At 40.6% G+C, this 14,449-nt stretch overlaps 1 protein-coding gene across 1 annotated transcript in view; it reads right to left on the bottom strand.

The window, feature by feature from the left end:
• The window catches only part of LOC133238361 (phospholipid-transporting ATPase ABCA3-like), a 219,104-nt gene extending 205,108 nt beyond the window's left edge, over positions 1-13,996 (bottom strand). Inside the window, exon 1 of the mRNA XM_061401372.1 lies at positions 13,909-13,996. The gene's annotated coding sequence lies outside the window, so the exon portion shown is untranslated. The remainder of the gene's footprint in view (positions 1-13,908) is intronic.
• Positions 13,997-14,449: the final 453 nt, after the last annotated feature.

The following is a 14,449-nucleotide window of genomic DNA, read 5'->3' as shown; positions in this document are numbered from 1 at the left end:
GAGTAACAAAATTCAACACTCTTCAATAATAGAAACACTCAACAAATTATGTACACAAACAAGGTACTTTAACATAATAAAGGCATATATGAAATGTCCACAACTGACATCATACTTAACACTGAAAAACTGAAAGTGTTTTCTCTTAAAATCTAGAGCAAGACAAGGATACCCATTATTGCCACTTCTATTCAACACAGTAATGGACGTTTTAGCCAGGACAATTATGAAACATATCCAAATCATAAGGGAAGAAGTGAAACAGTCTGTATTCATTGATAGCATGATCTTATACAGAGAAAACCCAAAGGATTCCACACAAAAAACCCTTTGGATCAATCAAATTAATATAAGTAATCATAGGAATCCAGGAATGCTGCAGAACACAAAAATAAACATACAAAATCAGATATGTTCCTACAGACTAATAACAAGCCATCCAAAAAGGAAGTTAAGGAAACAAATCTCACTTACACTAGCATCAACGAATAATATACTTAGGAAGCTGGAAACAGGATGCCAGAGTAGAAGGACATGAGTTTGCTTCCTCTCATGAAAACACCTAAATCATACTTAACTGCTGAACAATGATCAACAAAAATGACTAGAACCTACCAAAAAAGATACTCTACATCCAAAAACAAAGAAGCCACAACAAGACAATATGAAGCATGCATTCACAATAAAATCTCATACCACCCAGATGGGCAACCCACAACCTGGAAAATATATTACAGAGACTGTCTCACAAGATTGAGACAGACCCCCATATGAGGCTCCCCAGACTGAGGGTCTGGTTTCAGAAGAAGTCCCCAGAACATCTGACTTTGAAGAACAGTGGGGCATGATTGGGGGAACTCCACAAGACTGTGAGAAGCAGAAACTCCACTCTTGGAGAGCACACACAGGGTCTTAGGTATGCATGCCAGGACCCAAGGAAAAAGTAGTAACTTCATAGGAACCTGCTGCAGACCAACATGCTGATCTTACAGGGTCTCCTGGGGAGGCAGAGGACAGCTGTGGCTCACTGAGGAAATGAGGACACGGGTGGCAGAGGTTCTAGGACATACTCACTGGTGTGAGCTCTCCTGTGGGCCACCACATTGACACCAAGCTACAGCCTCTGGGATGTCTCAGGCCAATAACAATAGGGTGGGAACACAGCCCCACTCATCAGGAGACAGGCTGCCTAAAGTCTTCCCAAGGCGAGAGTCACCTCTAAACAAACCCTGAATACAGTCCTGTCCACTGGAGGGACAAGACCCAGCTCTATCCGCCAGTGGGCAGGAACCAGTCCCTCCCACCAGGAAGCCTGCACAAGATTCTCAGACCAAACCCTCGCAACAGAGGGGAGACAACAGAAGAGTAATGCAATCCTGCACTTGGTGGAATGAAGACTGCAAACACAGAGCTAGACAAAATGATGTAGCAGAAGAATATGTTGCAGATGGAGGAAGAAGATATTAATAAAACTCCAAAAGAACACCTAAGTGAAGAGAAGATAGGCTAGAATCTACCCAAAAAATAACTCACAGTAATGATAGTAAAGATGACCCAAAATCTCAGAAAAAGAATTGAGGAGCAGACCAAAAAGATACAAGAGATCTTTAACAAAGAGCTAAAAGAAACAAAGAACAACAACAACAACAACAACAAAACAGTTGGAGAATACAATACCTAAAATGAAACACACTAAAAGGAGTCAATAGTAGGAAATGAGACAGAACAGATAAGTTGGCTTGAAGACAGAATGGTGGCAATTATTGCCATAGAACAGAATAAAACAAAAGAATTAAAGAACTGAGGACAGTTTAAGAAACTTCTGTGGCAACGTTAACACAACATTAGTCCCAATGTTAAACATTTGGGACGCTTGCATTATAAGGGTCCCAAAAGTTGAAGAGAGAGAGAAAGGGCCTAAGCAAAAATTTAAAGATATAAGCACTGCAATCTTCCATAGCATGGGAAAGGAAACAATCACCCAAGTCCATAAAGTGCAGAGAGTCCCAAACAGGATAAACCCAAGGAGGAAAATGCTAAGACATATACTAATCAAACTGACAAAAATTAAATACAATGAAAAAATATTAAAAGCAACAAGGGGAAAGCAACAAATAACACACAAGGGAAATCCCAGCTGGTTTTTCAGCAGAATTCTGCACACCACAAGGTTGTTGGTGTTCAGTTGCTAAATTGCGTCCAGTTCTTTGCAACCCCATGGACTGCAGCGTGCCAGGTTTTCCTGTCCTTCACTATCTCCCAGGGGTTCCTCACACTCATGTCCACTGAGTTGGAGACACCATCCATTCATCTCATCTTCTGTCGCCTCCTTCATCTCCTGCCCTCAATCTTTCCCAGTATCAGGGGCTTTTCCAATGAGTCAGCTCTTCACATCAGGTGGCCAAAGTATTGGAGCTTCAGCTTCAGCATCAGTCCTTCCAGTGAAAATTCAGGTTTGATTTCCTTTAGGGGCCAGAGACGAGGCCTGATCACTCAAAGCTTTTGTGTGGCAGAAGTTTTATTACAGTGAAAAAGGGACAGAGAAAGCTTCTGACACAGACATCAGAAGGGGTACGGAGAGTGCCCACCATGCTAGTCTTATCTAGGCCTTATATACTTCTTCTACTGGTTACTAGTAATAAGAAAGGTCTTACAAGACCCACTCCCACAATATCCATCTTAAGGTAACAGGATTATTTAAGGTTATTTGTTCTCTGCTCAACATTATTTCCTCATTTTTTAAAAAAATGGGCATAGTTCTACTTACATTACAGAGATGCTATATGGCCTATGAAAAACATTCAAGAAATGATAATCCTCTTCCACTCTATGTAAGAGATGTTCTGAGGGAATTAAAGCTTAGGGCTCTTTAAGAAGGAGGTGAGCATTCTTCCTGTTGCTTTTCTTAAGCCTTGTGCAACAATGTATCTTGCCCAAGAACTGGCCTTTCAGTTCAGTTCAGTTCAGTGGCTCAGACCTGTCCGACTCTTTGCGACCCCATGAATCGCAGCACACCAGGCCTCCCTGTCCATCACCAACTCCCGGAGTTCACTCAGACTCACGTCCATTGAGTAGGTAATGCCATCCAGCCATCTCATCCTCTGTCGTCCCCTTCTCCTCCTGCCCCCAATCCCTCCCAGCATCAGAGTCTTTTCCAATGAGTCAACTCTTTGCATGAGGTGGCCAAAGTACTGGAGTTTCAGCTTTAGCATCATTCCTTCCAAAGAACACCCAGGACTGATCTTCTTTAGAATGGACTGGTTGGATCTCCTTGCAGTCCAAGGGACTCTCAAGAGTCCAAAATCACAGTTCAAAAGCGTCAATTCTTCGGTGCTCAGCTTTCTTCACTACCCAACTCTCACATCCATACATGACTACTGGTAAAACCATAGTCTTGACTAGATGGACCTTTGTTGGCAAGTAATCTCTCTGCTTTTGAATATACTATCTAGATTGGTTATAACTTTCCTTCCAAGGAGTAAGCGTCTTTTAATTTCATGGCTGCAATCACCATCTGCAGTGATTTTCAGTTCAGTTCAGTTCAGTCGCTCAGTCATGTCCGACTCTTTGTGATCCCATGAATTGCAGCACGCCAGGCCTCCCTGTCCATCACCAACTCCCGGAGTTCAATGAGACTCACGTCCATCGAGTCACTGATGCCATCCAGCCATCTCATCCTCTGTCATCCCCTTCTCCTCCTGCCCCCAATCCCGAGGTGGCCAAAGTACTGGAGTTTCAGCTTCAGAATGATTCCCTCCAAAGAAATCACAGGGCTGATTTCCTTCAGAATGGACTGGTTGGATCTCCTTGCAGTCCAAGGGACTCTCAAGAGTTCTCCAACACCACAGTTCAAAAGCATCAATTCTTCGGCGCTCAGCCTTCTTCACAGTCCAACTCTCACATCCATACATGACCATTGGAAAAACCATAGCCTTGACTAGACAGACCTTTGTTGGCAAAGTAATGTCTGTTTTTGAATATGCTGCCTAGGTTGGTCATAACTTTCCTTCCAAGGAGTAAGCGTCGTTTAATTTCATGGCTGCAGTCACCATCTGCAGTGATTTTGGAGCCCCCAAAAATAAAGTCTGACACTGTTTCCACTGTTTCCCCATCTATTTCCCATAAAGTGATGGGACCAGATGCCATGATTTGGAGCCCCCTAAAATAAAGTCTGACACTGTTTCCACTGTTTCTCTATTTCCCATGAAGTGATGGGACCGGATGCCATGATCTTCATTTTCTGAATGTTGAGCTTTAAGCCAGCTTTTTCACTCTCCTCTTTCACTTTCAGCAAAAGGCTTTTGAGTTCCTCTTCACTTTCTGCCATAAGGGTGGTGTCATCTGCATATCTGAGGTTATTGATATTTCTCCTGGCAATCTTGATTCCAGCTTGTGCTTCTTCCAGCTCAGCATTTCTCATGATGTACTCTGCATATAAGTTAAATAAGCAGGGTGGCAATATACAGCCTTGACGTACTCCTTTTCCTATTTGGAACCAGTCTGTTGTTCCATGTCTAGTTCTAACTGTTGCTTCCTGACCTGCATATAGGTTTCTCAAGAGGCAGGTCAGGTGGTCTGGTATTCCCATCTCTTTCAGAATTTTCCACAGTTTATTGTGATCCACACAGTCAAAGGCTTTGGCATAGTCAATAAAGCAGAAATAGATGCTTTTCTGGAACTCTTGCTTTTTCCATGATCCAGCGGATGTTGGCAATTTGATCTCTGGTTCCTCTGCCTTTTCTAAAACCAGCTTGAACATCTGGAAGTTCACGGTTCCCGTATTGCTGAAGCCTGGCTTGGAGAATTTTGAGCATTACTTTACTAGCATGTGAGATGAGTGCAATTGTGCAGTAGTTTGAGCATTTTTTGGCATTCCCTTTCTTTGGGATTGGTAGCTTATCCTTTTCCACCAGATCTTCCCAACCCAGGAATCAAACCAGGGTCTCCTGCAGGCAGATTGAAAGCAGATTCTTTACCAACTGAGCTTCCTAATCAGCTTCCTTTAACCCATTTTGGCTTCCTGGATTAGGAAGCCAAAAATGGATTAAAGGCTCCAAACAAAAGACATAGATTGGCTGAATGGATAAAAAACAAGACCCTATATAGGCGGTCTACAAAAGACCCAACTCACACCTAGGGAGACACACAGACTGAAAGTGAGGGGTTGGAAAAAATATTCTATACAAATGGAAATAAAAAGAAAGTGGAAACAGCAACAGTCATATCAGACCTGTGGTGGATTCATTTCGATATTTGGCAAAACTAATACAATATTGTAATGTTTAAAAATAAAATAAAATTAAAAAAAAAATAAAAAAAAATAAAGACTGTTACAAGAGACAAGGAAAGACACTATATAATGATCAAGGGATCAATCCAAGAAGATATAACAATTAGAAATACATATGCACCCAGCACAGGAGCATATCAATACATAAAGAAAATGCTAACAAGTATTAAAGGGGAAAACAGACAATAACACAGTAATAGTAGGAGACTTTCAGTTCAGTTCAATTCAGTCACTCAGTCATGTCCGACTCTTTGCGACCCCATGAATCACAACACGCCAGGCCTCCCTGTCCATCACCAACTCCCGGAGTTCACCCAGACTCATGTCCATCGAGTCAGTGATGCCATCCAGCCATCTCATCCTCTGTCGTCCTCTTCTCCTCCTGCCCCCAATCCCTCCCAGCATCAGAGTCTTTTCCAATGAGTCAACTCTTCGCATGAGGTGGCCAAAGTACTGGAGTTTCAGCTTTAGCATCATTCCTTCCAAAGAAATCCCAGGGCTGATCTCCTTAAGAATGGACTGGTTGGATCTCCTTGCAGTCCAAGGGACTCTCAATAGTCTTCTCCAACACCACAGTTCAAAAGCATCAATTCTTTGGCGCTCAGCCTTCTTCACAGTCCAACGTGTTTCCTTATTAATTTTCTATCTGAATGATCTGTCCATTGGTTAAGGGGTAGGAGACTTTAATATCCCTTAACCAATGGACAGATCATTCAGATAGAAAATTAATAAGGAAACACAAACTTTAAATCATACATTGGACCAGTTTGACCTAACTGATATCTACAGGGCTGCAGCTGCTGCTAAGTTGCTTCAGTTGTGTCTGACTCTGTGCGACCCCATAGATGGCAGCCCACCAGGCTCCCCCATCCCCGGGATTCTCCACACAAGAACACTGGAGTGGTTGCCATTTCCTTCTCCAATGCATGAAAGTGAAAAGTGAAAAGTGAAAGTGAAGTCGCTCAGTCGTGTCCTACTCTTCACAACCCCATGGACTGTAGTCTACCAGGCTCCTCCATCCATGGGATTTTCCAGGCAAGAGTACTGGAGTGGGTTGCCATTGCCTTCTCCATATCTACAGGGCATTTCATCAAAAAACAGTAGATTTCACTTTCTCCATAAGTGCACATGGAAAATTCTCCAGGACAGATCACATCTTGGGTCACAAATCAAGCCTTGATAAATTTTTAAAAAATGAGATTATTTCAAGCATCTTTTCTAACCACAGCATTGTAAGATTAGATGTCTACTACAGGGGAAAAAACTGTACAAAATACAAACACATGGAGGCCAAACAGTATGCTTCTCGTCAACCCAAAGGTCACTAAAGAAACTAAAGAAGAAAACAAGAAATACCTAAAAGCAAATGACAATGAAAACACAATACAAAACCTATGAAATGCAACAGAAGTAGTACTAAGAGGATAGTTTATGATAATACCTGCCTATCTCAGAAACAAAAGAGACATCAAATAAACAACCTAACCCTACCCCTAAAGCAACTAAAAGAGAACAAAACCCCCACAAAGTTAGTAGGAGGAAATCATAAAGATCAGAGCAGTTAATAAGTGAAAAAGACATGAAAGAGACAAGAGCAAAAACCATAAAACTAAAGTTGGTTCTTTGATAAGATAAACAAAATCGACAAACCATTAGCCAGAACATCCAGAAAACAAGGGAGATGAAGCAAATCAATAAAATTAAAAATGAGAAAGGAAAATTTACAACAGAAAATGCAGAAATACAGAGGATCATAAAAGACTACTATGAGCAACTATATGCCAATAAAATAGACAACCCGAAGAAATTGACAAATTCTAAGACATGTACAGCCTTCCAAAATAGAACCAGTAAGAAATAAAAGCCATTAACACCAATCACAAGCAGGAAATTTGAAACTGTGATTAAAAAAAATAATAATCTTCCATCAAACAAAAGCCCATGGCCAGATGGCTTCACATGCAAATTCTACCAAAAGTGTACTGAAGAGGTAACACCTATCCTGCTCAACATCCAGAAAATTTCAGAGGAAGGAAAACTCCCAAACTCATTCTAGGTGGCCACCATCATCCTGATACCAAAACCAGACAACGTACTATCAAAAAAGAAAATTACAGGCCAATATCATTAATGAATATAGATGAAAAAATCCTTGACAAAATTCTAGCAAACAGAATCCAACACGTTAATAGGACCATACATCATTATCAAGTAGGCTTTAACCCAAGGATGCAAGGATTGTTCAATATATGCAAATTAGTCAATGTGATATACTATATTAACAAATTGAAAGATAAAAAGCATATGATCATCTCAATAGATGCAGAGAAAGCTTTTGACAAAATTCAACACCTATTTATAAAAACTCTCCAGAAAGCAGGCACAGAAGGAACATACCCCAACATAATAAAAGCCATATATGACAAACCCACAGCAAACATTATTCTCAGTGGTGAACAACTGAAGGTGTTTCCTCTAATATTAGGAATGAGATAGGGGTGCCCACTCTTTCCACAATTATTTAATATACTTTTGGATGTCTTAGACATAGCAGTAAGAGAAGAAAAAGAAATTTAAAGAATCCAAACTAGAAAATAAGTAAAACTTTCACTGTTTACAGATGACATACTATACATAGAAAACCCTAAAGATGCCACCAGAAAATTACTATGACTAATTAATGAATAAATATTGTAAAGCTTCAGGATATAAAATTAATACACAGAAATCACTTGTATTTCTATACATTAACAACAAAAAAAATCAGAAAGTGAAATTAAGAAAACAATCCCATTCACCACTGCAAATAAATAAATAAATAAAATATCTAGAAATGAATCTACCTAAAGAGACAAAAGATCTGTATGCAGACAACTATAAGACACTAGAAATAAATCAAAGATGACACAAACAGATTGAGAGATATACCATGTTCTTGGATTGAAAGAATATTGTGAAAATGACCATATTACCCAAAACAATCTACACATTCAGTGCAATCCCTTTCAAACTAACAATGATAGTTTTCACAGAACCAGAACAAAAATACTCAATTTGTATGTTCACACAAAAAACACTGACTACCCAAAGCAACCTTGAGAAAGAAAAATGAAGCTGGAAGAATCAACCTTTCTGATTTCAGACTATACTCCAAAGTTAAAGTCATCAAGACAGTATGGTTCTGGCACAAAAACAGAAATATAGACCAATGGAACAAGATAGGAAGCCAGAGACAAGCCCACACACCTATGGATACCTTATCTTTGACAAAGGAGGCAAGAATACACAATGGAGAAAAGACAGCCTCTTCAATAAGTCGTGCTGGGAAAACTGGACACTTCTCAATGAAAAGAACACTTTTCTTTCAAAGCAAAAGAACAAAGAATGAAACTCGAACACTTCCTAGCACCAAATGCAAAAATAAACTCAAAATGGATTAAAGACTTAAATGTAAGACCAGAGGGCTTCCCTGGTGGCTCAGACGGTAAAAGCATCTGTTTGCAATGCAGGAGACCCAGGTTCGATCCCTGGGTTGGGAAGATCCCCTGGAGAAGGAAAGGGCAGCCCACTCCAGTATTCTTGCCTGGAAAATCCCATGGATGACGGAGCCTGGTGGGCTACTGTCCATGGGGTCCCAAAGAGTTGCACACGACTGAGGACTCTTCTCTCCTTCTCCTAAGACCAGAAACTATGAAGCTCTTAGAGGAAAACAAGTCAGTACACTCTTGACATAAATCCAGCAAGATCCTCTATGACCCACCTTCTAGAGTAATGGAAATAAAAACAAAAATAAAAAAATGGGATCTAATTAAACTTAAAAGCTTTTGCATAGAAAAGGAAAGAATAAACAAGATTAAAAGATAACCCTTAGAATGGGGGAAAATAATTACAACAAAATAACTGACAAAGGACTAATCTCCAAAATATATAGGCAGCTTCATTTCAGTTCAGTTCAGTTGCTCAGTCGTGTCCGACTCTGTGACCCCATGAACCACAGCATGCCAGGCTTCCCTGTCCATTACCAACTCCCGGAGTTTATCCAAATTCATGTCCATTGAGTCAGTGATGCTATCCAACCATCTCATCCTCTGTCGTCCCCTTCTCTTCCTGCCCTCAATCTTTCCCAGTATCAGGGTCTCTTCGCATCAGATGGCCAAAGTATTGGAATTCCAGCTTCAACATCAGTCCTTCCAGTGAACACCTAGGACTGATCTCCTTTAGGATGGACTGGTTGGATCTTCTTGCAGTCCAAGGGACTCTCAAGAGTCTTCTCCAACACCACAGTTCAAAAGCATCAATTCTTCAGCACTCAGCTTTCTGTATAGTCCAACTCTCACATCCATACATGACTACTGGAAAAACCATAACCTTGACTAGATGGACCTTTGTTGGCAAAGTAATGTGTCTGCTTTTTAATATGCTGTCTAGGTTGGTCATAACTTTCCTTTCAAGGAGTAAGTGTCTATTAATTTCACCACAGAACTCAATATCAGAAAAACAAACAGCCCAATCAAAAAATGGCAGAAGACCTAAATTCTAAATAGATATTTTTCCAGTGAAGACATACAGATGGCCAATAAACACATCAAAAGATGCTCAGTTTCACTTATTATTGTGCATGTGTGTGCAGTCGCTCAGTCATGTCCAACTCTTGCGACCCCATGAACTGTAGCCTGCCTGGTTACTCTGTCCAGGCAGGTTATCCAGGCAAGAATGCTGGAGTGGGTTGCCATGCCCTCCTCCAGGGGATCTTCCCAACCCAGGAATTGAACCCAGGTCTCCCACATTGCAGGCAGATTCTTCACCATCTGAGCCACCAGGGAAGCAGAGCAATGCAAATCAAAATACAGTAAGGCATCACTACACACCAGTCAGAATGACCATCATCAAAAAAATCTACAAACAATAAATGCTGGAGAAGATATGGAGACAAGGCAACCCTCTTGCACTGTTGGTGGGAATTTAATTGATACAGCCACTATGAAGAACAGTATGGAAATTCCTTAAAAAACAAAAAGCTACCATATGACCCAGCAATCCCACTACTGGGCATATACCCTGAGAAACCCATAACTGAAGAAGACACATGTACCCCAAAGTACCAGCACTATTTATAATAGCTCAGACATGGAAGCAACCTAAATGTTCATAGATGGATGAATGAATAAAGAAGTTTTGATACATATATACAATGGAATATTATTAAGTTGTAAAAAAGAATTAACTCAGTCAGTTTTAGTGAGGTGGATGAATTTAAAGCCTGTTTTACATAGTGAAGTAATTCAGAAAGAGAAAAACAAACATTGTATATTAATGCATATATAGGGAATCTAGAATACAGGTATTGATGAATCTATTTGCAGGGAAGGAATGAACATGCAAATATAGAGAATGAACTTGTGGACATGGTGGGGGAAGGAGAAAGTAGTATGAATGGTGAAAGTAGCATAGACATATACACACTACCATGTGTAAAACAGATAGCTAGTGAGAAGTTGCTGTATAACACAGGAAGCCTAGGCCAGGGCTCTGTAATTACCTAGAGGGGTGGGGGTGAGCATAGGGAGGCTCAAGACAGGGAGGTGAGATATATATATATATATATAATTATGGTTGAATTACATAATATTGTAAAACAATTTTCCTCCAATTAAAGAACAAATTAAAAAAAAGTATATACCCAACTTTGGAATACCTAAATACATCACTTGAATACTAACAGATATGAAAGGATAAAGAGACAACAATACAATAACAGTAGAGGACTTCAATACCTGACTTTCAAAAACATATATATCATCCAGAGAGAAATTTAATTAGGAAACATTACAATTGAACTCTACCTTAGAGTAAATTGACCTAACAGAAATATGAAGAACATTCCACTCAACAGCAGCATATTCTATAGTGCACATGGAACATCCTCCAGAAGAGATCATATATAGGTCACTTAACAAGCCTTAGGAAATATAAGAAGACTGAAATCATACCAAGTATCTTTCATGAATGCAATGGTAAGAAATAGAAATCAATAATAAGAAGTAAACTGAAAAATTTACAAATGTGTGATAATTAAACAATACACTTCTGAACATTCAACGAATCAAAGAAGAGAGGGAATTCAAAATATATCTTGAAACAAACAAAAAAGGAAACACAACATACTAAAACTTATGGGATGCAGCCAAAGCAGTTCTAACAGGGAAGGTTGTATCAATGTAAAAACTGAGAGAAAAGATCTCAAACAGACAACCTAACTTTAAACCTCAAGAAATTAGAAAAAGAGCAAACTAAGCCCAAAGTTAGAAAAAGGAAGGAAATAACAAAGGTCAAAAGCAGAAATAAATGAAATAGGGTCCATGAATACCACAGAAAAGGTTAACAAAAATAAGAACTTTAAAAAGAAAAGATAAACTGACAAAGCTTTATTACACTAATAAAAGGAAAGAAGACTCAAAACTAAATAAAAAATGAAACAGGTGACTTTACAATTGACACCACAGTAACACAAAGGATAAGGGAATACCATGAACCTAGAAGAAATTGGTAAGTTTCTAGAAACATGCAACCTACTAAAATGGAACTACAAAGAAATAGAAAATTTGTACAAATCAATAATGAATAAAGAGATTCAGTTCAGTTCAGTTCAGTCGCTCAGTTGTGTCCGACTCTTTGTGACCCCATGAATCGCAGCACGCCAGGCCTCCCTTGTCCATCACCAGCTCCCGGAGTTCACTCAGACTCACGTCCATCGACACAGTGATGCCATTCAGCCATCTCATCCTCTGTCGTCCCCTTCTTCTCTTGCCCCCAATCCCTCCCAGCATCAGAGTCTTTTCCAATGAGTCAACTTCGCATGAGGTGGCCAAAGTACTGGAGTTTCAGCTTCAGCATCATTCCTTCCAAAGAAATCCCAGGGCTGATCTCCTTCAGAATGGACTGGTTGGATCTCCTTGCAGTCCAAGGGACTCTCAAGAGTCTTCTCCAACACCACAGTTCAAAAGCATCAATTCTTCGGCGCTCAGCTTTCTTCACAGTCCAACTCTCACATCCATACATGACCATAGGAAAAACCATAGCCTTGACTAGATGGACCTTTGTTGGCAAAGTAATGTCTCTGCTTTTGAATATGCTATCTAGGTTGGTCATAACTTTCCTTTCAAGGAGTAAGAGTCTTAATTTCATGGCTGCAGTCACCATCTGCAGTGATTTTGGAGCCCCCCAAAATAAAGTCTGACACTGTTTCCACTGTTTCCCCATCTATTTCCCATGAATAAGGAGATTAGATTAGTAATAATAAAAAAAATCTCCCAAACAACAAAAATGTCCAAGATCACGTGGTTTCACTGATGAATTCTACCAAGCTCCTTCAGCCACCACACATTTAAAGAAGAATTAACACCAATCATTTTCAAAGTCTTCCCAAAAAATGAGGAGGAGGGAACATGCCTAAACTCCTTTTACAAGGACATCAAAGACTGATAGATACACTACAAGAAAAGAAAACAGAGGTTAACACCTCTGATAATTATAGATGCAAATAGTTTCAACTAAATACTAGCAAAACAAACTCAATAGCATATTAAAAGGATTGCAGACTAAGATCAACTGAGATTTATCCCTGATAGCAAGAATGATTTAATATGTGGAAATCAATAAAAGTGACACACTATTAACAGGCTGAAAGACAAAATTCTCAATGGATGCAGAAAAGGCATTGCAAAATTTTTCTGTCACGATAAAAACTCTCAACAAATTGCGTACATTAGGAATGTAACTCAACATAATAAAGGCTATATATGATCAACTTACATAGTACTGAATGTATTAGAATCAGAGGCAGAGAAAAATATATGTGAAATCATACAAAGTTGAACTAATAGTAACAGCAATACATCACGGTAGAAGGGTCAACACAGAACGAGGAGGCAATATGACACTGGACCACCATATAATATATATATATATATATATATATATATATATATAATATATACATATATTTAATACACTGCTAAGTCACGTCAGTCGTGTCCGACTCTGTGCGAGCCCATAGATGGCAGTCCACTAGGCTCCCCTCCCTGGGATTCTCCAGGCAAGCATATTGGAGTGGGTTGCCATTTCCTTCTCCAGTGCATAAAAGTGAAAAGTGAAAGTGAGGTTGCTCAGTCGTGTCCGACTCTTCGCGACCCCATGGACTGCAGCCCACCAGGCTCCTCCGTCCATGGGATTTCCCAGGCAAGAGTACTGGAGTGGGGTGCCATTGCCTTCTTCATATTTAATATAATACAATATATATTGTATAATTCTTAATTATATATATAATTCTTATATAATATATAAAAAGTAATACACATGGGCTATTTAGGAGTTGTTTTTCTGGTTTAGTTTTGTTTTGGAGGGGAGCAGAGAGAGTTGTGGACGGTTTTTAATTTTTTTCTCCTTTTTTTTTTTTTTTTTTTGAGGGGGGACATCGGGGTAAGGGGGAGAATGCACTTTCAGGGTGGAAGTTCTGAGTGCTGGCCATGGGGTCGGCCCCTCGGGGAGTCTTGGGAGCATTCCCCTGAGCAGGGGAACTTGGGAAGAAAGACCAAGGTCTGGGAGGTTCTGACACTCACCGTTCAAGCCTCTCAACCGCCACCACCTCCACCTTTACCTCAGAAGCTGCTCCGCCCAACGCCCTACTCTCAAGCAACCGGCCCTCTCCCCCCCGCCCCCGCAGGTTTGAGGCACCTGCCGCGCGTGCATGCGCAGCTTTCAGCAAAGCGGCACCGCCTCCGCCCCTTCCCCGCGCAAGCGCACACCCATCCCAGTCTCAAGCTAGCCTCAACCAGCCCAGCGCCCACCCCTGCTCTTCCTGTCTCCTCAGCACCAGTCAACCCTCTCCTTCCTCCCTTTTCAGCCTACTTCACCCCATCAACCACGCTGTCCTCAAGGCCCTACCTTGGCGCCCTGTCGCTTGCTCTCCAGGTTCCTTGCCAATGGACCCTACTGGACGACCCCACAATCCTCCACAACTCGCGGGCCCCCCTCTTTTATATGTCAAGGTCATCTCAGGATGTTTAAGGAGAGAGTCTGTCGAGGTTAAACAGACAACTTCCAGAGGTGAGGTACAGGTACAGGGCCCTGCAACCCCCCAGAGGCTGGCCACCCAAAAGC

The sequence above is a fragment of the Bos javanicus genome, chromosome 25 (assembly GCF_032452875.1).
Source record: "Bos javanicus breed banteng chromosome 25, ARS-OSU_banteng_1.0, whole genome shotgun sequence".
Lineage (NCBI taxonomy): Eukaryota > Metazoa > Chordata > Mammalia > Artiodactyla > Bovidae > Bos > Bos javanicus.
The sequence above is the reverse complement of the archived record's forward strand: the minus strand, read 5'-3'. Positions and strand labels throughout refer to the sequence as shown.